This window comes from Antechinus flavipes, chromosome 6 (assembly GCF_016432865.1).
Source record: "Antechinus flavipes isolate AdamAnt ecotype Samford, QLD, Australia chromosome 6, AdamAnt_v2, whole genome shotgun sequence".
NCBI lineage: Eukaryota > Metazoa > Chordata > Mammalia > Dasyuromorphia > Dasyuridae > Antechinus > Antechinus flavipes.
Window position 1 is genome coordinate 157,439,553 of NC_067403.1, and position 22,346 is coordinate 157,461,898.

A 22,346-nucleotide genomic window follows, 5' to 3' on the forward strand; every position below is an offset into this window, starting at 1 on the left:
CTAGAATGTTTCTCTTAATTCTTTTCATGCTGTTTTCAGTCATTTATTTCATTGTTGTTTTTCCCACAGGAAATCTAAATTTGAATTCAAAAACACCATCTGAAAATGGAATCTGGGATGTTGTCTATTCAATAAATGACATATAAAATGAATTAGATTTTAGGATACCACAGATACATAAATGCAAGTAAGGAATATGAAACAAAACTAAATGCTTATATCATGCACAAGCCAACATGATTTTATCCATTTGAATAAGTTCTTGTCGTCTCATGAAAAACTGGTACATTTACTAGTCAGTCCTTGTTGTTGAATGAGGAGGATGCTCAAGTATCACTTCTATCAGCCTATGACTCTTTATTCCTTTTTCTTGGTAAATAGATACTCTATTGAGTGTCAGCCTGTGCTTGCATGCTTTCTCTACTTGTGTATTGATCAGTAAATTACTTCCCCTTAAACATTTCAAGAGGTCAGGCTTATACATTCAAACTTATCAACTGACAAAATGTGCATTGTTGACTTCCATCTTTCTGCTTTTTTTAACTGGAACAATATGTTAATAAAATGTATATAATTGATTTACTAATTAATTTATAGAATTATGAAATGGACATAGACATGTCTAGTTTGGATATTCACAAGGAAAAAAACAAAAAGTAGTGGGGAGTAATACTTTAATACAGTGAGAGGGGGCAGGGGTACAGAAAGTTCAGAGCCAAGTGGTAAAAAGGGGTTTACAGAGTCAGATGGTATGGGAATGAGGATGGGGTGTTGAAAGAAGGCGGGCAGCATAGGGAAAAAGAATTGGGAGGGTAAGAGTCACAGAAAGTCTCATGTGATGGTGAATTAGAGTTGGGAGGACTCAACAAATGGACCCAGATAGAGATGGAGGAAACTAATTTAATTGTGGCATTTGGGATTATATGTTAATTAGTATATCCACATTTTCTAAAAACTGTCAGTACCATTTGTATTCCACTGAGATTACTATGGCTATTTGGAGTTTTATCTAAAAATTACACACAAAGGACCAAAAGATCTTGACAGCAAATCCTAACTAACTTCCCCTGATTTAGCATGTAGTCTCAGGATATGATTTTTGGTTCGTAACTGAGAGAGTTTACAAATTATACACCTTTGATATTTAGGACATTCTACATATTTGTGACATAGGTTCCCCTTTGCATTCTTCCTGATATTGTTACTTTATTCTGACTATTTATGGACTTGACTAGAAAGGGGAGAGGCCAGGGGAATCAGAACAAGATATAATTTTAACATGATAATAACAACAATAATTGCTAATTTGTATAGCATTTTAAAATTTGAAAAGCTTTTAACACACATTACTTAATTTTATCCTCACAATAACCTTGAGAGTTAGGTGCTATTAGAAGAGATAAAAGTGACTTGCTTAGGTCACACAACTAGTAAAGGTCTCACCCAGGTTTGGAACTCAGATTTCTTTACTCTGTTTCATCAATATGGCAAGATGCTATGTCAGGCAACTAGTCATTCTTTTTAACACAGTGATTCTTCCCCAAACGCAATTTAAATACACAAATATTTTGTGAATTTGTGTTCTCATTGATGTGCATGTTTCCACCAATGCTGAGAACTGCAAAACATTTATGTGCATCCTATTAAACTTTTTGCTGAGTTTTTCTGGAAGTCTGTCATGGGGATTTGCTCAGGCTGTTGGAGCCTTTCATATTTTTGGAGCCTTGAATACTGTTAAAACAATCACAATATTACTGTCCGTGATGATGTCTGTTCCTTATTTTATATAAGCACCCCATTTTCTTTTTTTTAAATATCTAATTCCTTATTACAGTCTGCTCACACCCACCTTGTCTATTACCATTGCTAAATGACATTCATTGATAATTCTTCAAAGATGACATCATCTTGTGACCCATAGCCATATGACAATGACTTTACAATGTGATTATTTTTAAAATAGGCCTCTTTTTCATGGAGAAATGTCAGGTCACTAAAGAAATTCTGTAATTTCCAAAAAGAAGCAAGCCAAACTACTATCTTCCTCCTGTTTAATTCTAGAACCAATTCACTACTTAAAATTCACTATTTGCAATGTCTGTCCAAGATAGATTTACAATAAAGATGAGCTCAATAGATTTTTCATTTCACTACATGTCAAAATCTGGACAACAGGTATTCTTCACCTACTTGTCTTTTCCTGTGTGGATGGTTAGGCCCAACTCTTTTGAGTTGTTATGGATCTCCTCCAGGGGGTTCTTGGGTTAGACTCACAGTCCTGGATGTGCTTATAGAGGAGGTAGAAATAGCACTAAAGAGAACAAAGATGGAAAAAGCAGCTGGATTAGACTAAATTTCCTTAGAGAAGACTTCTCCTGAAGGAAACACAATTGTGAGGGTATTAAGGGATTGATTCACAATGATATCACAGGTGCAGGGGAAAAAAAATCCTGAATCTTATCAGGTCCCAAAAAACAGATCTTAAATCTTATTAGTTCATAAAAGATCTTGAATCTTATAAACTCACAAAAAAAGATGCTTAAAAGGACATCAACAATCAATCAATAAACCTATTTTCCTAGAAATGACCAATTTGAGCAGCAAACTCCATTTGTAATGACCAGAAATTAGAAACATCCTTCAAATAATGGTTGAATACATTACATTATTGCAACAAATTACAAATTATATAATAAGTAAAAGAAAATAAATATAAAATAAATAATAGAATAAATTATATATTAATTTTAACATATTAAATTTAATGTTATTAACATGTAATAATAGTTATAATAGTAATATAAATGTATATTACTAAGAATATTTTAATATATTTTAAAAATTATATGAGGGATACAATACTAAAAATACTAAACAAAATTCTCCAAAGTGAAACTAGCAGAACCATAACTATAAATACTTTGATTGCAACTATAAAAAAGGAAAGAAGAGAGAGAGGATAAGAATGAAATGGGGAGGGGAAGTAGGGACCTCCCATAAGTAGAAGGGAACATAAAACACAAAAATATTTTATGTTTTTATGTACTTCTTGTTAAATTATCTGAGTCATCTTTGCTTAATGTTAAGAATTTATGGGATTCTTTGATTAATTATGGTTTTTGACAGTTATTAAATTTATAGTGATTTTTAAAGACTTATTACATGGCAAATATATATGAACTTTAATAAATCTTTACTCAAGAGAAAAAAAATCATTCCTTAAGTCATCTTTTAGGAAACATATTTAAATACCACAAAAGGGGAACAGAAGAAAATTAAACAAAGAAAACTACAATGTACTACAATGTACTTGGCTTTTCCCTATTATGGTATTAAGGTAAATTACTTTCCCTTTTTCCAACTAAAGTTTTTTTCTGGGCCATAATTAACTAAAGCCACTATAATTATTAAGGTGCTGGAAAATAGTGAAGTGCTCGTGATCTATAAAATGTAGTTAAAAAAAATAATTATATAAATGGCAAAAGTTAAAAAGGAAAAAATTCACAAGGCTAAAAAAAGAATTTAGAAAAAACAAAAGGCTCCAAGCTCCTCGTGACTAGAACACTCTCCCTTTTCACTTCTACTACAAGTCATAACTCATTGTATTTTTTCATTCATACACATATATAAAACATATACATACATGTACACATACTATATATATATATATACACATATACATACATATGTGTATGGAGGAAAAGAGACACAGACAAATATTTACTTACAAGTGAGAATGCTGTTTCCCTCCCCATAGAGTTGAAGGTTCTTAAGAACCATCAGGACTATCTCCCATATTTCCAATATGGACAATAATCCCTGAAATGTTGGGATAGGTCCTGGACCTGTGACTTCTATAGAACAGAAAACGCCAAGGTGAGGAAATTCCCTCAACCAATGAAGGTTAGAACGTTTCTCTATCTTATTACCCTAGATGGTTACCTAGAATACTGAGAGGATTTTGTAGGTGACCCTCCATCCAGCCATGGATAGGCAGCCATGCTGTATCTCTAGTGTTCTCTTAATTGCCAAATCCAATGGTCCTTTCTCAATGTTCATTTTCTTTGACCTCTCCACAGTTTTTGACACTATTGATCACTTTCTTCTCCAGGATTCTTTCTTCAGTCTAGGTTTTCTGGACAACAGTCTCCTGCTTCTCCTACTAACTCTTTAACTGCTTCTCAATTTCCTTTGCTAAATCTTGATCCAAGTCATGCTTTATACCTATAGATATCTCCCAGGCACTGTACTGGGTTCTTGTCTCTCTCTCTATAGTATTTCCCTTAGTTACCTCATCAGCTTACAAGGATTAAATGATTATATCTACCCCAATGACTCTCAAATCTAATTATCCTCTCGTGATTCCAAACTCACATTTTTACCTATTAGGCATTTCATATTGTACGTCTAGTAGACATCTTAAACTCAATATGTCCAAAACTGAATTTAGGAGAAAAGTCTCTCACTGCATTCTGGGGGATTGCCAGTTACCTTGACTCTTGCTTGCCAAGATTCTGGATTCCAATGATTCTGGACGAGAGAATGAGGCTGATAAGTTTGCATATTTCTACTTCATTTAAATCCAATTCACTCAAAAGTCAAGACATTGCCCTTGTGATATCATTGCTCTCTTTGAGAACAAAGGACAAACAATAACATCTCAGATTTATCCTGAACATACTTTATATGTACAATTAATTTGCATGTTGTCTCCCCCATTACATTGTAAACTCCTATAGTGCACGAGCTATCTTGTCCCTTTCTTGTATATCCAGCACTTAGTATGGTGCCTGGCACATAGTAAATGCTTAATAAATGCTAATGGATTGACTGACTTAACTGGAGCAAAGGCCACATGAGTGGAAAGGAGTAGCTCAAAGATACTGTGATATAGAAATGACAAAATTCAGCAATGAGTGGCAGTGAAGAGTGAATATAGAGTCTGGAATGATACTGAGATTATGGGACTAATGGAAGAATGGTGGTAACCTTGACAATAATAGGCAACTTTGGAGGAGAAGTAGGCTTTGAGGGAAGCTACTCAGTTTTGTCTTAGACATCATGAATCAGAGATGGCTTGTGACATACAAAGGGCAGCTAGATGGCAGATTGGATAGAGTCAGATCTGAAATCAGGAAGATGCAATGAGTTCAAATCTGGCCTCAGATGATGTAATCCTGGGCAACTCATTTAACTCTGTTTACCTCAATTTCCTCATCTGTAAAATGAGCTGGAAAAGGGAATGGCAAACTACTCCAGTATCTTTGCCAAAAAAACAAAAAATCAAGCCACGCCAAACCCAAATAGAGTCACAAGGAGTTGGACATGACTGTAAAACAAGGGAAGAACATGTGACATTTAGGTTCAAGGAAAATGACAGAGAACAATGAGGAAAACATCTCTAGAGTCAAATACAAATTACTCTTTTTAAACCTAAAAATATTTAACATCTGACTCTAATCTGCCTCTCTAGGTTTATTATCCATTGTTTTTTGTTTTTTTTTTTTCATATATCCTATAGCATGACCAAAATAGCTTCCTTACTTTTCCTCATATATGATAGCTCATCTCCCTTTTCCATCCTCTTCTTTCTCCTCCCACCCTATCCCATGGATGAAATAAATATCTAGTTTTAATCTAAGTTCAACTCAAGCATTCTCTTCCAAATCAACTATTTCCAGATTCCCAAGTTATTAATACTTCCCTACCATCCCCAAACCATTACCTTATATTTCTGTATTTATTTTTTGTATATATGTATAGATAGACACATACATACATATGTGTGAGTCTGATTTGCCAGACTAAGACACTTCCAAGGAGGTAGACAAGTATTCTGGCTTCTTACATACATATTTTCTTATGACCAAAAGGCACCTCTATACGGCAAGGCAAGCAATATAGCTTATCTGTACATATTTGGGAGACTACTGGTCAATAGTCTGGGAAGTAAAGACTCTTCTTCAAATTTCTAGAATCATCAAAAGATTTGAATACTATTCTGAAGCAATTCAAATAATTTAGCTTTTACCAAAAACAATAGAGGGAAAACTTTAAAATAATAGTAAAAGAAGGGTAAATTTAGAGATTCTTTTCATTATCATATTAAAACAAATACAGAGGTATTAGTCTAATTTTCATTGCATTGCTTTCTTTTTATGTTCATTCATTTGTTCATTCTCTGTAGCACACAGCTGTCTCTCAGATGGAGATTACTAATTGTTCCTATTTTGCCCTGTTTTGTGTTTATGAGGTTATGACTTGATACACAGAAAAATTGTAGAAAATATTCCATATTTGTTTGAGGCATTTATCTGAAAATCAGTTTAGAAATCATACTATCATAAATTCACATGAGTTTTTTTTGAAAATTCTACTACTAAGCTGATCAGAAAATACTTTAACCTTAGCTCTAAGCATCTCCAAAATTCTTCTTTGAACTGTGTTTAAAAAAAAAAATCTATACATACTCTTATAGATATTTTTTAATAGACTTATTTTGATTTTTGAGAGAAGTCTGGGCAGTTCTAGTCTCCTTCTGATAGTTACATGCCTTCTCCTTTTGAGTAGAACTGCTTTATATTTTATGCTTTTCAAAGAATCAGTGCAGTGAGTTTTTTATTTCATAGCATTGTGACAGACACACAGTAGGCACTCAATGAATGCTAATTGACTGATTACCTATCTCTGTGGGGAAGTGCTGACTCACTAATCACTCAGAAGTCAACTCTCAAGCCTAACCTCTGGCCAATCCCTTTTAATTCCTTGAATTTACTCAGTAAAACTTCCCAGTCGTAATCACATAACTTTGGCATGGTGGAATCAACTCTCCATAGTGACAAACATGCTTATTTATAAAGAGCTTTTACTTTTGTCATCAATCATTAAATAATTAGAAATTCAAAACTGCAATAAAAAGAATGCTTAATAGGACATTTGCCCCCTACCGCCATAAATTTTGCTAGAACCCAAGACTCCCCCTACATAATACTGAAACTAGGAATTCTAAGTGTAAGCAAGATTTCTAACTTAGTCTGAGCAACTTTGCAGATTGTATTTGTTAAAGAACACTGCTAATTTGGAGGAAAGAATGTTGGTAAGATGATAATATGAGAGAAATGGTACAAGAGCTTTGGAGAAGACAGTTTTTTTTTTTTTTTTTCCCCTTGAGAAGACATACATGCTTCCAGATTCTCTTTAGGACCAATTCAAAACATGTGAAGAGACAGACATGGAGATTTTAGAAATTGCCAGACCTATGTTTCCCTAATTTCCAGCTTGTCTCTTTAGAAACTTCTGGGAATTTCTCATTGGGTGAAATCAAGCCCCTCTCTGGGTTCGGCTGAGATGTCTGATTGCTCCCACATAAAAACCTTAATCACTCTGTATTTTCTGGCATATTTTAATCTGTATAAATTCTCTTGATTTCTGTTTATTTTTCATCTGCTTAGAAAAATGAATTTATTTTCTATTTACATTTTGTGTTTGGTGGGAAGGGGATTGTAGGCAGATGTAAATTTAGAGCATAAAACAACAGCTTTTTATTCCAAACCCATGTACCCCTCTCACTTTGCCCCAAGCTATCATACAAGATACGTTCTTTTTCCTTAAGGGAGGCCTCTCTCTCCTGGTCTTTTTCTACTTATCTGTCAATTCCAATTCTGTCTCCTTTGCTGGATCCTCAGTCAAACCCCATCTTCTAACTGAAGGATGTTCCAAGTATTCTGTCGTGAAAGGTCTTCTCTTCTCCCTCTATACTTCTTTCCTTGGTGAGCTCATCAGCTCTTATGGATTTAATTACTATCTCCATCTGATGATTCTCAAATTTAATTGTCCTGCCCCAACTCTGATGACCTCCAATCTTGCTTTTTGCCCATAAGACATCTTGAAATGAATGTTTAGTAGACATCTTCAACTCAACATATCCAAAACTGAATTCATTATCTTTTTCCCAAACCCTTCCCCATTCCTAACTTCCCTGTTAGTATAGAGGATAATCCCATTCTTCCAGTTTCTTAAAATTTATATTTTAGGGGCAGCTAGGTGGCACAGTGAATAGAGCACCACCCCTGAAGTCAGGAGGGCCTGAGTTCAAATCTGGTCTCAGACACTTAACACTTCTTAGCTGTGTGACCCTGGGCAAGTCACTTAATCCTAATTGCCTCAGCAGAAAACAAAAACAAAACTTACATTTTATCTTTGACTCTTTATTTTTTCACTCTCCAGTTCCAATCTGTTGCCAAGGCCTGTAGTTTTCATCATTCTAACATTGTAACAGAAGGCTTCCATCTCTTCAGACATGGTGCAGGCCCTCATCACTTTATGCTATGACTATTGTGGTAACCTGCTGAAGGGTCTGCATCTCTCTCTTCCAGTCCATCCTCCATTCAGCCACTAATGTGATTTTCCTAAAGCACAGGTCCAGTTATGTAATTCCCATACTCAATAAACTTCAATGGCTCCCTATTGTCTTCAGGCTCATTAAAATAATTTAAAGTTATATATGTGTATGTATATATGTATACATGTATACATACATATATTATATATTGTATATACATATATGCATATGCACATATAACTATATGTATATAGTGTATATATACACTATATAAAATATATATACATACATGTATATATATGTGTATACATATATACACATACACACACATATATGTGAAAGACAGAAAGAATTCTGCTATGCTAACTTCTGGTGCCCATTCAAATAAAAGATATAATTTTAAAAACTCAAAATAAAAAAAGAATACTTTCATTATGTTTAGCAATATCACGACTCAATTAAACTGAACTGCATATAGTAAGACAATTTAGAAATTATTTCCATATTTGGTTTCAAGTTGGCATTTTATTCAATTAAGTTTATACTTCTAGGATCACACACATTAAACCTATAGAAATTAAAGTAATTTTTAAGGTATAATCATTTCCCTTAGTTTCAGTTTAGTATAATTTGTTCCTTTGCTGCACTCAGAGGTTTTTAATATTTACATTCCCTCTTCCTTCTCTCTCTGTTTTTGTGTATATGTGTGTATCTATAGAAATACTTGTGCATATATGTATTTTACACACAGATACACAGACATACATATTGTTAGATGTCATATCAATATACTATGAATATTTTATTACATACATAAACACAGCAAAAAATGTATAGAAGTCTCATGCTTTATATTGTTGGAGGACTTTTTTTATATGTAATTAGATATTGTAACAAACTGGTGGGCTGACACTGACACATTTCTTACTCCATTTTGTCCTGGTACTGAGAAAACACTATTTTACACAAACATATTCATCATTTGTCTTAGGAGTACATGTGCCATCGCTAAATAAGCAATCCAGCCATACTTGCAAAGTTACTCTGTATTTCTGGCCACATTTATAATTACCCTGGAACAGAATATACTTTGTTCTTAATTTTATGAAAAGTAAAGAAAGTATATTTTTTCAATGTTTGCAAACTTAAACAAAGAAGTTTTTCACTTCACGCGTAGAGGAAGCCAAGAACATACTGAGTTTCTATTCCGGAGCAGAATCACAACTTATATATGAAGAAGTCTGAAGACACTTTTGAGTTAGCCTGCCCATTCTCAATATAGAACAGATATATCATTTGACAACAGCAGTTAATTATACCACTCTGGCCAGCCTGGAATACCAAATCTGACAGGCTCTAGAATGGTATGATCACAAATAAGGGCTCCAAATAAATTGAATCATTTCCTAAATAAAAGATGACAAAATCCCTCAAAATACTAGACAAACAGAGTCAATACCTGGCTGTGTGCTTTTAAGTGAACGAAAAGGCTTTTCCTCTACTGTCCGAAGGCAGCTCCAAATGAAGGCCCTTTGAGGCTAGCAGACAGAGCAGGTGCGGCTGGTGGGAGCTTCTCGGTGCTGGCACATTTGAGACAGACTCTTTTATTATCTCTTGGCTCACTGCTATTTCTCCCATGACCCTATCACCTAGAAATGGAAACTATAACCTTCTTGGTATCAGTGGAGTCTCAAAACTATTAACCTTAAGTAAAAAAATGCTGGTATATCCAAATTGTGAAGTGAATGTATATATTCTATTACCAAGAAGGACTGGAAGAGAATTTAGGAGAAATCCTAAATTCCAAGGACTAAGGGTTCTCAGATCAGACAGTCCTATAAATGGAGACTAAGATAAGGGGAGGTCAGAAGATCAGTGAATCTGAAAATCCTCAAAAGAGTGAGATATAGTCACCAAATGCCACCTGTGCTAATACTGTACTAATGGCCCAAGTATTTATGATTGCATCTTTCTCATTTGGAATAGAAATCAAGAAACTTTTTTGAATCATTTTCTTCAGATTATATAGCTAGTGTAAAGAATAGTGTAGAATTACAGGATTTGCCCAAATCAATATATGCATGGCCTTTTTTTTAACTTAAAAAAAATTTCCCTTGTTTCACCCCTAATATCCATGTTAAAAAAAAAAAACTCATTAAAAAATGAAAACAAAAACAAAACAAATAAAAAAACCAAACCCTGGTTCCTTCCAAACTAGGGTATTTGTAGAGAGTCACAGACAGTGGGGAAACTCTGGGTAAGGTATAAGACCCTTCAGCGCAGAGAGAACCTGCTAACGATGTCTGGTTCAGCTCCCCATCTCCCCTAAGGGCTCTCAGCCTTCCTGAGAAGTTAGGGGTGGTGACAACCTGTGGTGAGATTGAAGCACAGTGATAACCAGGTGGCAAACTACGTACAATAACAAATTGTTTATGTGGTCCTATAGGCTCAGTGTTGTTTCTGTTATATTATATAAAAGGGAAAGTCCTTGAGATAAACGGACTCCATCTTCCCACCATCCTTGGGAGTCCCACCTCATCACTTCTCCACTAAGAAGGTATATTTTAATCACCCCAGTGTGGGGGCTCTAGAAAGCAATGGTACACTTTGTAACCCCAACTTGGGGGCTCTAGAAAGCAGGACACAACAGGTATTTAATACAACATAACACAACCCCCCACACACACACAAATGTACACATATGTATGCACACATTTATGGATTTTTTGGGGGGGATCATGGACCCAGAGTTAGCAGGAATTTCAGAAGACTTCTAACAGTCAAATAAAAGATTAAGCAATTACAGTGTATTTGATATGCCGAGCTTTTAGGATACAAAGAAAAGCAAAAGCAGTCCCGAACTCCTTTTACAGATGAGGAAAGTGAATTTCAGTGAGGTTAAATTATTTGCCAAGATCACATCAGAAGCCGGGTCCTTTGACACCAGGCAGTGTTCTTTCTGCTCACTGTACCATACTGTCTCCCTAACTGATGCTTTCTAGATTTGAATCACAACTGCAGATTTTACTTCATCCTTCAAGAGGCACATGGATGAGGATTACTGAACAATTAAATCCTTGGTGATGAGGACCTATAGCACTTCCCAAAATAAATTCCATTAATTTTAATATTCTGAAAGTCACTGCTTTTGGGGAAAGTATTTCTCTTTTCTTCTAAATTAATGGAAATTTATTTTCCTTCAAAAGCAAGTTTTTCTGATCAAAGACACTGTAAAATCACTCTCTCCCATCATCTCCTATTTAATACTAGAAAATGCTTTCTCTTTTCCCTTGTTGTTTTCAAAAGGACTCTCACCTTCACCCTATAACCTCTGCTTGGTTGCAAAGGAATTATAAATAGAGTTGAGTTTTACTGGTCTCTGTATGATTGATCCTGATGGCAGTTATATGTTAGTTCTTTTGGTATTGAATGGGATACAGAAATTTATACTGTGATTAGAAGACATTCATTAATAATCTGTTACACTGCCCAAGTTGACATAGTTTACATCAGAGGAAGGATTTTTTAATGAGTTGTTGGCAATAGAGAGGTAATTTCATATTCTTTTTTTGGTACAAAAATGTTCATGCTCATATTTATGGAAATATGTACAGAAGAATTGCACATATTTAACATATACTGGATCACTTGCCATCTAGAGAGGGGGTGGGAGAAATGGAGGGAAAAAATTAGAACACAAGGTTTTGAAAAGATGAATATTGAAAATTATCCATTTATATGTTTTGAAAATAATTTAAAAATGTTTATCAAGTACAGAATAACATAATGATGGTGACAATATCTAGCATTTATATGGAAAAATAAAGTTTAGAAAGCACTTTAGAGATATTATCTCTTGTTATCCTAACAACCCTGGGAGGTAAGTAATATTATCTCAGGAAACTGAGGCAGACTTATCAGTATCTATTAAAAAGTAATCACACCATAAGATTTATGTGAAAATTAGGTTTTCAAGAGAAATGAACATGCATGTAGAACCCAAAGGATTCACAGCCTTTACAGAAATTTACATTTTTATAATAGCAGGACCAAAGAGAAAACAGAAAAGATCATGGGGCAAAGAGGCAGTAATCCCTTCTAAAAGGGGAGGAGCAAGGCGATGGCAAAAGTCTCATTCTTTTCCCTTGGGAATTGCTAGACTATGAAGATAGCAGGTCCGCTTATCTGCAAAGAATCCCAGATGCACAAGCATTATCCCAGCTTGGCACACAAAGGCTGGTTCCTGTCTTGCTGCTCAAGGCCACACAGGGAGTCCAGCTTGGGGTGCAACAACACCTGGGGGAAGATTCCTCCTTGACACATTCAGGGCCTCCTGCATACTCTAAGTCCCCTGTTTCTAGAAAATATGATAACTCAATATAACAAGTTCAGGGGATCCCTTAATAGGTAAAATCTAAATTTGTCTTCTGTTGGAATACACAATACACGGGGGAGCTGTTGGAATACATGGGAGGCACCTGACAGTGGCTGCTGGAGATGTAACTCAGAATGGATCTCCTCTTGTTTTTTTTTTTGTTTGTTTGTTTGTTTTTTTTTTTATAACTTTTTATTGACAGAACCCAGGCTTGGGTAATTTTTTAAACATTATCTCTTTTTAAAAATTTTTTAAAATAACTTTTTATTGATAAAACACATGCCAGGGTAATTTTTTACAGCATTATCCCTTGCATTCACTTCTGTTCCGATTTTTCCCCTCCCTCCCTCCATCCCCTCCCTCAGATGGCAAGCAGTCCTTTACATGTTGAATAGGTTACAGTATATCCTGGATACAATATACGTGTGCAGAACCGAACAGTTTTCTTGTTGCACAGGGAGAATTGGATTCAGAAGGTATAAATAACCCGGGAAGAAAAACAAAAATGCAAGCAGTTTATATTCATTTCCCAATGTTCTTTCTTTGGGTGTAGCTGCTTCTGTCCATCTTTGATCAATTAAAGCTCTCTTTATCAAAGAGATCCACTTCCATCAGAATACATCCTCAAACCGTATTGTTATTGAGGTATATAATGATGGATCTCCTCTTGTGAGAGGATGATACAAGGAGAGTGAGAGGCAGTTGTTGTTCTCTGATCTCTCTGAGAGGCTGTTGCATTGTTTGACCTCTCTCCTCTTCCTTCTACCTCCAGTTTATCTCATTCCCAGTCTGCAACATCTGTGTCAGGAAGGGCTGTCCTGCAGCTCCTTCCGATGTTATGATCCACAGCTGTGGAGGCTCTCAGAGTTTTAACCTATCCCTTAACAGTCTTCCTGAGTTAAGGTCCAGCACTCTACGGTGCCACCTACTAGATTCCTTGACAAAAAATATTTAAAATAAAATGCATACAAGTATATACAAATAAAGTGGAAATATAGGATAAAATATGATAAGATAATAAGCTTCAGTTATGTAGACAAGGATTAAGTAGGTGAACCATGTGCTTTTACATAGACATGAAGGTAAACAGGGAAGCAGAATTCACAAAACAGATAATTTCACCTGTTACTATTTCTACAAACTCCAACTCTGTAAGTAATTGATTGATTTTTAGAAAAGAGGAAAAGAAAAGAGGAAGTTATTCTTTTTTTATAGCTTTTTATTTACAAAGTTATATACATGGGTAATATTTCAGCACCAATTATTACAAAACCTTTTGTTCCAATTTTTCCCCTCCTTCCCCCCACCCCCTCCACCAGATGGTAGATTGACCAATATATGTTAAATAGGTAAAAGTATAAGTTAAATACAATATATGTATACATGTCCATACAGTTATTTTGCTGTACAAAAAAAGAATCAGACTTTGAAATAGTGTACAATTAACCTGTGAAGGAAATCAAAATGTAGGTAGACAAAAATAGAGAATTGGGAATTCTGTGTAGTGGTTCACACTCATTTCCCTAAGTTCTTTTGCTGGGTATAGCTGGTTCAATTCATTACTGCTCTATTGGAACTGATTTGGTTCATCTCATTGCTAGAAATGGCCACATCCATCAGAATGCATCCTCATACAATATCGTTGTTGAAGTGTATAATGATCTCCTGGTTCTGCTCATTTCACTCAGCATCAGTTCATGTAAGTCTCTTTAGGCCTTTCTGAAATCCTCCTGCTGGTCATTTCTTACAGAACAATAATATTCCACAACATTCATATACCACAATTTACCCAGCCATTCTCCAATTGATGGGCATCCATTCAGTTTCCAGTTTCTGGCCACTACAAACAGGGCTGCCACAAACATTCTTGCACATACAGGCCCCTTTCCCTTCTTTAAGATCTCTTTGGGATCTAAGCCCAGTAGTAATTCTGCAGGGTCAAAGGGTAAGCACAGTATGATAACTTTTTGAGCATAGTTCCAAATCATTCTCCCAAATGGCTGGATGTATTCTGCTTTGCTGACATAACTTAAATGGTTTTTTTATTTGTGTTAGGTCAGGTGATGTGAAAACATTTGGTTCTCCTTTCATCAATACTCACATGCTGAAACATCACTCATCAAAATATACCCCAAAACGGTCCTGATAAGCTTGGTTACAAATTCTTATTTCATAGTAGACTACTCAACTTCTTTAGAAGTCAAGTGATAAGATTCAGTTATAAATTATACAAAGGATTACTCCACAGACAAAAGGAGAGTGACTTGCAACAAGTAGGTGGTGAAAGCTAAGCAGGTGATATAAGTTAAAGGTGTTAATAAGAATATATAATTCACCTAGAATGCGATTCACCTTAACTCTAATAGTACCTTCTAAATCTAGGCAAGACAATGGGATCAGTCATTCTTCTCAGATGAGAGGATTAAGGAGGGCAGACCTTTTCTCCAGTAAGTTCATAGCCATGATTCCAACAAACAAGGAAGCAAATCTATGGATGACTTCTCTAACACAAAGAGATGTCACTACCAGGGAAGAACAAACTGCTGAAGTTCTGCTGCTGGTTTTGAGAAGAGACCTTTTGTCTAAGGATAGATACAGTAGCTGGTCTTAAAACTTCCTGGTTTTAAGTTCTTTTGACAAGAATGTGGAAAGTAGAACAAAGACTTGTGACTATCTGGCAGTAGTGCTACATTGTAATTATAGCGTGTTTGACAGCATACTATGAAATGTTCACATAAGTTAACTAAGAAAAACTAGTTTTCCAGGGGAAAAAAACACCTGCAAATATTTCAATAGTCTGTGATCCTTGCTACACTCTTCAGTGTCTTATGCCCTCCATCTTAGTATTCTTAGATAAAGATGCTCATGATTAAAAAGTCTAACACTACAAATTCTCTTTGTTAGGATTTCATGTATTGACGGAGAAACACCAAGCAAACTGGTACCAGCAAGAGAACTGTAACTATGGGTAGGCAGCTACTTATTAGGTCCTGGCCCAACAGTTAGCTGGCTTCGTTTCTTAATCTTGAAAAAAACATCTTCCTTCCCCAGAAATTTAAGAGAAGGGGTTTTTTAAAAAAATAAAGATAAAAGCAAAAAGATTTGCCTTTATCTCTACAGCAGAAACAAAGGAAGAGGTAAACGGCAGTTATTAGAATAGTACAAGACTGCTGCCCCCAATGCTTTGTCTTATGTGAAGTCCAAAGTAAGTCACGGAAGAAAAATAAAATAAAGCATTACTAGAATTTTTTTAAAAAATCGAATGTGTCCAAGGACCTCAAATTGTTCAGGTGAGAAACAGTAGGTAGTCAACTCCATCGGCATTACAAATGACTGAGTGATAATGTTGTAGATACTACCTGCCTTTCTCTAAGGAATTCCAGTCTTCCAGTACTCATCCTCCAGACTAATTCCATGAACAAATAAATCTAAATGCTGAGGATTTTAAAATAGACATTCTTGTGATATTGTCCAGGGCACTAGACAGTGAAGGGAATTGCATTTTGAAGGGAAAGGTATCTTTCTCTGAACATGGAAATAAAATCCAAATATAGCCACTACATATTTTTTATGTAGTGATCTGCTGATCAAGAGATCTGCTGATACTTGACACTATTTTGTGAGAGAAAAAATATCAAGTTTAAATCACATCTTTCAGGCAGACATTACAATTTTTATAGGAAGGGAAACAAAGACATCAATACATTGTGTGTTACTGAGTGACAGGGTCATATTTTCTATAACATTGTGGCTTCTACTATTATCTCTGGATTCTCTATATCCATTTTGCTTTGGACCATTCTCAGTTCCAGTTGGGCTGGACTGGGCTTCTTCCCTTTCCCAGCTTGTGCTTTAGCCCATTCAATAGTCCTCTGGAGAACATGAAGCATGGCTGACAGTTTTTTCACATGCCACCTTGAAATTATTTGGATGCTTATGTCCACCTTGTTTTGGGTGGCAGCAAACAAGTCTCCTGTACCCACAAAAATGGCATCCACTTTCTGAATTTCCACTTTGATTCTTTCTGCCACTTTTGTGCCACGTGGTCTTTGCTTTCTCTAGCTTCCCAGAGCAATTAGGTAGTTGTTGCCTGAAGGAGCTGGCAAGTCAGAATTGGTGATCACTACAGTCTCCAGTTCCATAGAATGAAGAATATCCATTACCTCTAATGCGTCTTTTTGTGTATAAATCTCTTTTCCAGTAAGTAACTATGTTTTTTTCTCCACAACTTGACTTTTATAGAAATGTTTTGCATAACTTCACAAGTGATTTCTTAATTGTGGGTGGGGATAAGGGAGAGAACCTAGTACTCAAAAAAATTTAAAACAAATGTAAATTTAAAAAAAATTTTAAACGTAACTGGGGAAAATATTAAATAAATAAAAGCAAACCCATTTTGACTTTAAAAAAATAAGAAAGATAATAGAATGAGTCCTAATATTAGAAAATACTTTCTACCCCTTCTCTTTCTTTAATGTTCTGGTGTCATTTGTGGAGTATGCATTATGACTCTGCAGTATGTGTTTAGCTTCTAAACTCCAAATCTGATACTGTCATGTTTATTTTTAAAACATTTAGTTTTATTTTTGTCAATATTCTAGGGACACATTTCTCTCTTTTTCCATATAATTATGGACCACAATTTTAGAGCTGAAAATTATATTAGCGGCTTCAAAGTTTTCTAGAAGAAATTTACTCATGAAGCAGCTAGGTGGTGCAGTGAATAGAGCACCAGCTCTGAAGTCAGGAGGACCTGAGTTCAAATGTGGCCTCAGATACTTTATACTTCCTAGCTGTGTGACCCTGGGCAAGTCACTTAATCCCAATTGCCTTGGCAAAAAAAAAAAAAAAAAAAAAAAAAAGAAAAGAAAAGAAGAAGAAGAAGAAGAAAAGATAAAGAAATTTACTTATTTGCTCTGCTGGACTAAGTAACTATTATTATTTTCTTAACAAACCTAAATCAGAGGATAGTATAAAATAGGAGCATAGATTTAGAGCTGGAAGAAAGTCAATTTCAATTTAAAGTCAATCTAGTTTATTCCCTTACTTATACAATTTTTAAAAATGTTTTTTGATGCTAAGTGATCTGGTTTTATGATGGTTTTTGAATAAAGATTCCATACCTAATCCTGATCAGAATCTCTAAGGGAAAAAAAATCACATACATCATTTTTCTTACCTAGGTCAATAAGAAAATGGAAAGGCCTGCAGACACTGCAAATGGAATCTGGTTAAGGGTGTACTAATCAGAATATTTCTACATTTAGAGAAACTTTGTACTGGGTCAAGGAAAGGCCTAAAAACCAACAGAGACAGAGAAAGAGAATTTTTCAAAATATTTACATAGTGTGAAGAAGCAGGTACCAACTTGCACCTTTTGGTCATTACCAAGGTCCTAGATTGAGGGTGGACTGAGGAGGGGACTGTGCTTCCAGAATGAAATGAACTTGTGGGCCAAAATTCTTTGGACTTGGACAAATTCTTCTTGCAGCCAGCTTGAGATGGGACTCTGTCTTCAAAGAAAGGAATACAGTTTCTAAAAGAAATGGATTTAATCAATTGTATTTATGTTGCATTACCAAGGCCTGGCATACCCTATGCCCAGTTAGTATTTGGAGCAATTAAATCCTGCCTTCTGGTGGCCTCAAAAGCCTCAAATGGCTTCAGACATTAATTATGAGTCTCCCTACCACACAATAATACAGGTTGTGGGCTGATCAATTGGTAAAACTTGAGCAGGGTGTTGGGACAGTTATGGCTTAGGCAAATGCTGTCCGAGTGTTTATGCCAGAGTACAGTGGCACATCATCAGGCACTTAGGAAATGAAGGCAGGAGTCACAGAGCCCACTACCTGCCCTGCTAGGAGATGAAGAGTGGGATAATATCATTCATCCCCTGGAAGGAGCTTTAGGTGTGGTTCTAGAAAGGTGGGATGGATAAGAAAGCAATTGATGGTCAGTGCCTGAGGATGATAGTAAAACTGTACCAGGAAATTAAACATCTGAGGACTGGCCCTTTAGCCCCACCCAATCGTGAGGTTGCCTTCAAAATACCTCCCTCCCTTATTTGGATCATTCAGGGCGCTTACAATGTAGTCCATGGGAATGGGGGGTTGGTCTACAGACATACTCTTTCAAAAATCTCTAGGCAGTTTAGGTAAAGCAAAATGGAAACCCTTAGAGTTACCTGAGTTATCGATGTAGTTAACATTATACAATATTGGGTATCTGGGACTGGGGAGTGGGTGGAAGATGATAGATATTTCTGATCTAGCAATAGAGATGAAAAAGCTGGAATACTTTGTTATACCAACCCGCTGGCAAAAACCCTCTGTTAACTGTGAGGAAGGCAGACCGAACCTGAGAGCTTATAGTGGACAATAAGGAGCTAAACAAAATCATCATGGTCTCACCCTAGATGTCGCTTTCATCATGGTTGTAGGGCTCACTGAATAGGTGCAGAGGTGGGAAGTTGGGGAAAAAGATCTTTTGGGATTTCTTTCAGTAATATAACTGGTTTGAATTCACTGTTTCAAGATGCCTACAGCTCCCCTTGATTTTTCTCTTCTCACACACAGCTCAATTAATTCTCTTTCTCTGTCTTTCTTCTTTTCCTCCTCCTCCTTTCTTTTTCTTCATCTTCTAACTCCTTTTTCTTCTCTCTCTTCCTCTTCTTCCTCCTTTTCCTCCTCTTTTTTCTCCTCCTTTTCTTCTTCTATCTCTTTTTCTCTCCTCTCTGTTTCTCTCTCTTCCCCTCTATCTCTCTGTGTCTCTCTGTGTCTCTGTCTCTATCTCTCTTCCCCACCTTTTTTCACCCCTCCCTCTTTCTTTATCAAGTCCTGTGTAGAATTGAGGATAATTTTCCTTTTCTGACATGACTACTTAGTTCATGCTGTACTAGATCTTTTCTCTTACAAATTGCACCTCTTATAAAGCTCTCAGAGTGGCTCAAGGACACCTTTTGGTTCAAATTTCAATACAATTCATATTACTCAGAACCAAGAGGGAATGCCTGTTTCTCTGAACTACAAATCCCAGAATGCCGATCAGGTCTCAGACTCCTAGTTCATTGAAAATAAGGTTTCCCTGGACACTGCGAAACAAGTGTCTGATTCATAGCGACATTTTAGAATCTAATTTTAAAATGATGGGAAGTTCACCAGTCTAAATATTAGCTCTTCATCTGCTGGTAGTCAAGTGAAAGGAATGAGTTTGTTCTCCTCTTCAGCAGGACATAACAATAATGTCTGACAGTTTCAAATTCTGCTGTGATAAATCAACTTGATGAATCTGAATTTCTAAGCACAATAGAATCCATCTCCATGGGAGCAGTAATTTCCTAAGAAAATAAATCCTCAAAGAAAAAAGACAAGAAAAACAAACGGCTTCTTGGACTTCATTACTAACACAACCACAGATTTCTAGGAGCACAGAACATACATATACTGAACTAATACCCTAAGTAGACTCTACCCTGAAGCTCTACTCATAGTGATGTTAGTCATCTATCTGAATCCATTCTTTAATGATTAACACATTTCTATCATGTCATACCCAGTGATTTTCAATCCTTTGATATCTTTATTCAAACTCTAATCTTTATTCCCTACTTCCTGTTCCCTGAGTGCTAAACTCTCTACCTCATTAATCTCCCTGTAATCTCCCATTAAAAGCTACCCATACTTTCTCTTGTATTCTCTGGAATTTTTGCTCCATAGATAACAAATTTGCTTTTATCTTAAATTGTTTCCTTTCCTGTCCTTTTCATCTTTTTTGTGTCTTCTTCTCGATGACACAATTTCCCTAGTCATACTTTCCAGGACTGGTTGCACTCGCTCATTTTTTTAGAGGAATTGGGATATTCCTAACCACTGATCATTTTCACTGCCTAGTTCATCATGTACTGCCATCATTTAGAAACTTCTATTCCTTTGAGTATCACATAATCTATATCTACCATCTAATCAAAATTCTGGTAACTGTTGTCTATCGACCTGGAAGATACTACCTTTCTCTCCTTAATGATTTTATTGTCCAGCTTAAAATCTTTCTTCCCTCCTGAATTCCTGATATTATGATGGAGGACTTTAAGATACATATTGATACTCCATCAAACATCCTTGATCAAACACTTCTTCAATTTATATATTTCATATGAACTATTGCTCTACCCCACATCACTTATACATACATAGAATACATACTTATACATACATATATACATGCTTATAACCTTGATCTTGCTAACATGAACTTCACTCTTGACAAGGATAGAAGAATAGAGTAGAAAATAAACTATATGTAGTTTACAAGAAACACAACAAGTTACAGCAAGATTGCAGCAAAAATGGGGATTGGAAACTGAGATAGATCACTAATATAGGAAGCACCACGGCATAAAGAGATCTTAAGGTACCCCTGAACTACCTCTGAGAGTAGGAACAGGGGCCATGTGACAATTCTTTGTCACTCATTACTTAATTCTAAATCACAAGTTCAAGGCAACAAAGAGTAGTAGAAAGTGAACATGGGGTCTAACTGAATATTGAGCAAAAGACAAGTTCCGAAAAGGGAGCTGTGTGGTTCTGAGCTCAGGAACAAATCTGCAACTCCCCTAGAAGTGAGCAGAGCCCAACACTGACAAAAGTCAAGAAAATGTTTAATGAGAAAAAAAAAAAAAAGGAGCTACTATAATGACAGGGATCACAAGACAAACCCAGAAGAAAAGAATGACCAGAAAACAAAAGCAAGTAAATAGGCAAATGCAGATAAGACATAAGCCCAATAAGAATTTAATAGGATAGTTAAAGAAATTAAGTTTTAGAAACTTTTTTGAGCTTTGATTTGAGCTTTGAACACACATTTTCCCATTCTAAAATGAATGCTCTTTCAAGAATAATATATGATAGAAAGTGAACTTAGAATCAGGAGAAATAGGTTTGAAATCTACCTCTTTAAGTCACTGAATCTATTTAAGCCTCAATTTTCTTGTCTGTACAACAGAAAGAATAACACCTGTAGTATTTATATTACAAAAATAAGTATGAGAATGAAGTGAGATATATTATCCTTATGTTATGTTGTTGTGGAGCTTTTTTTCAATGACTGATCCATTTTCTAGTCCAATAATATATAACCTCAATAATATGTTTTATTTCACTTCTTGTATTCAAGTTCCTTGGCAGCTTTCACTTTCTTCCCCCCTCTACCCCCCCCCCCCTTAAGCAATTGGGTTTAAGTGACTTGCCCAGAATCACACAGCTAGGAAGTGTTAAGTGTCTAAGATCAGATTTGAACTCAGGTCCTCCTGACTTCAGGGTTGGTGCTCTATCCACTAAGCCATCTAGCTGCCCCAAATTCACATTCTTTTGAGGTCATGATGCTCTATGAGGGGCAATTGTATAATATCACACTTTTTTTGTTTTTTGTTTTGTTTTTTAAAGATGGCTTTTATATCAGCAACTATCTTGGGATCTCCTAATGAAGAACTTTAAAAAAAAAATTCCACTCATAACCAATTTTTGCCCAAGAAATTTTTACATAACTCCATTTCAAACTTTAGCCACAATATTTCTGATAGCATTTGTGCATGTTCAGTACAAATGTGCATGTTTTGTGTTCAGAAAAGGC

The 22,346-nt window shown here is 35.6% G+C and overlaps 1 protein-coding gene and 1 pseudogene across 3 annotated transcripts in view; both read right to left on the reverse strand.

Moving 5' to 3' along the window:
- ARHGAP24 (Rho GTPase activating protein 24) overlaps positions 1 to 22,346 on the reverse strand; it is an 87,807-nt gene that overhangs the window by 33,583 nt on the left and 31,878 nt on the right. Inside the window, exons 1-2 of one of the 3 annotated variants that reach the window (XM_051963761.1) lie at positions 8,191 to 8,464; positions 2,191 to 2,311 (exon numbers count right to left, since the gene is read on the reverse strand). The exons of 1 other annotated variant lie outside the window; for it this stretch is intronic. The gene's annotated coding sequence lies outside the window, so the exon portion shown is untranslated. Of the gene's footprint in view, positions 1 to 2,190; positions 2,312 to 8,190; positions 8,465 to 22,346 lie in introns of those variants that run through there. One more of the 3 variants, XM_051963760.1, reaches the window with a different exon arrangement.
- LOC127540601 (pyridoxal kinase-like) lies at positions 11,929 to 17,273 on the reverse strand (annotated as a pseudogene).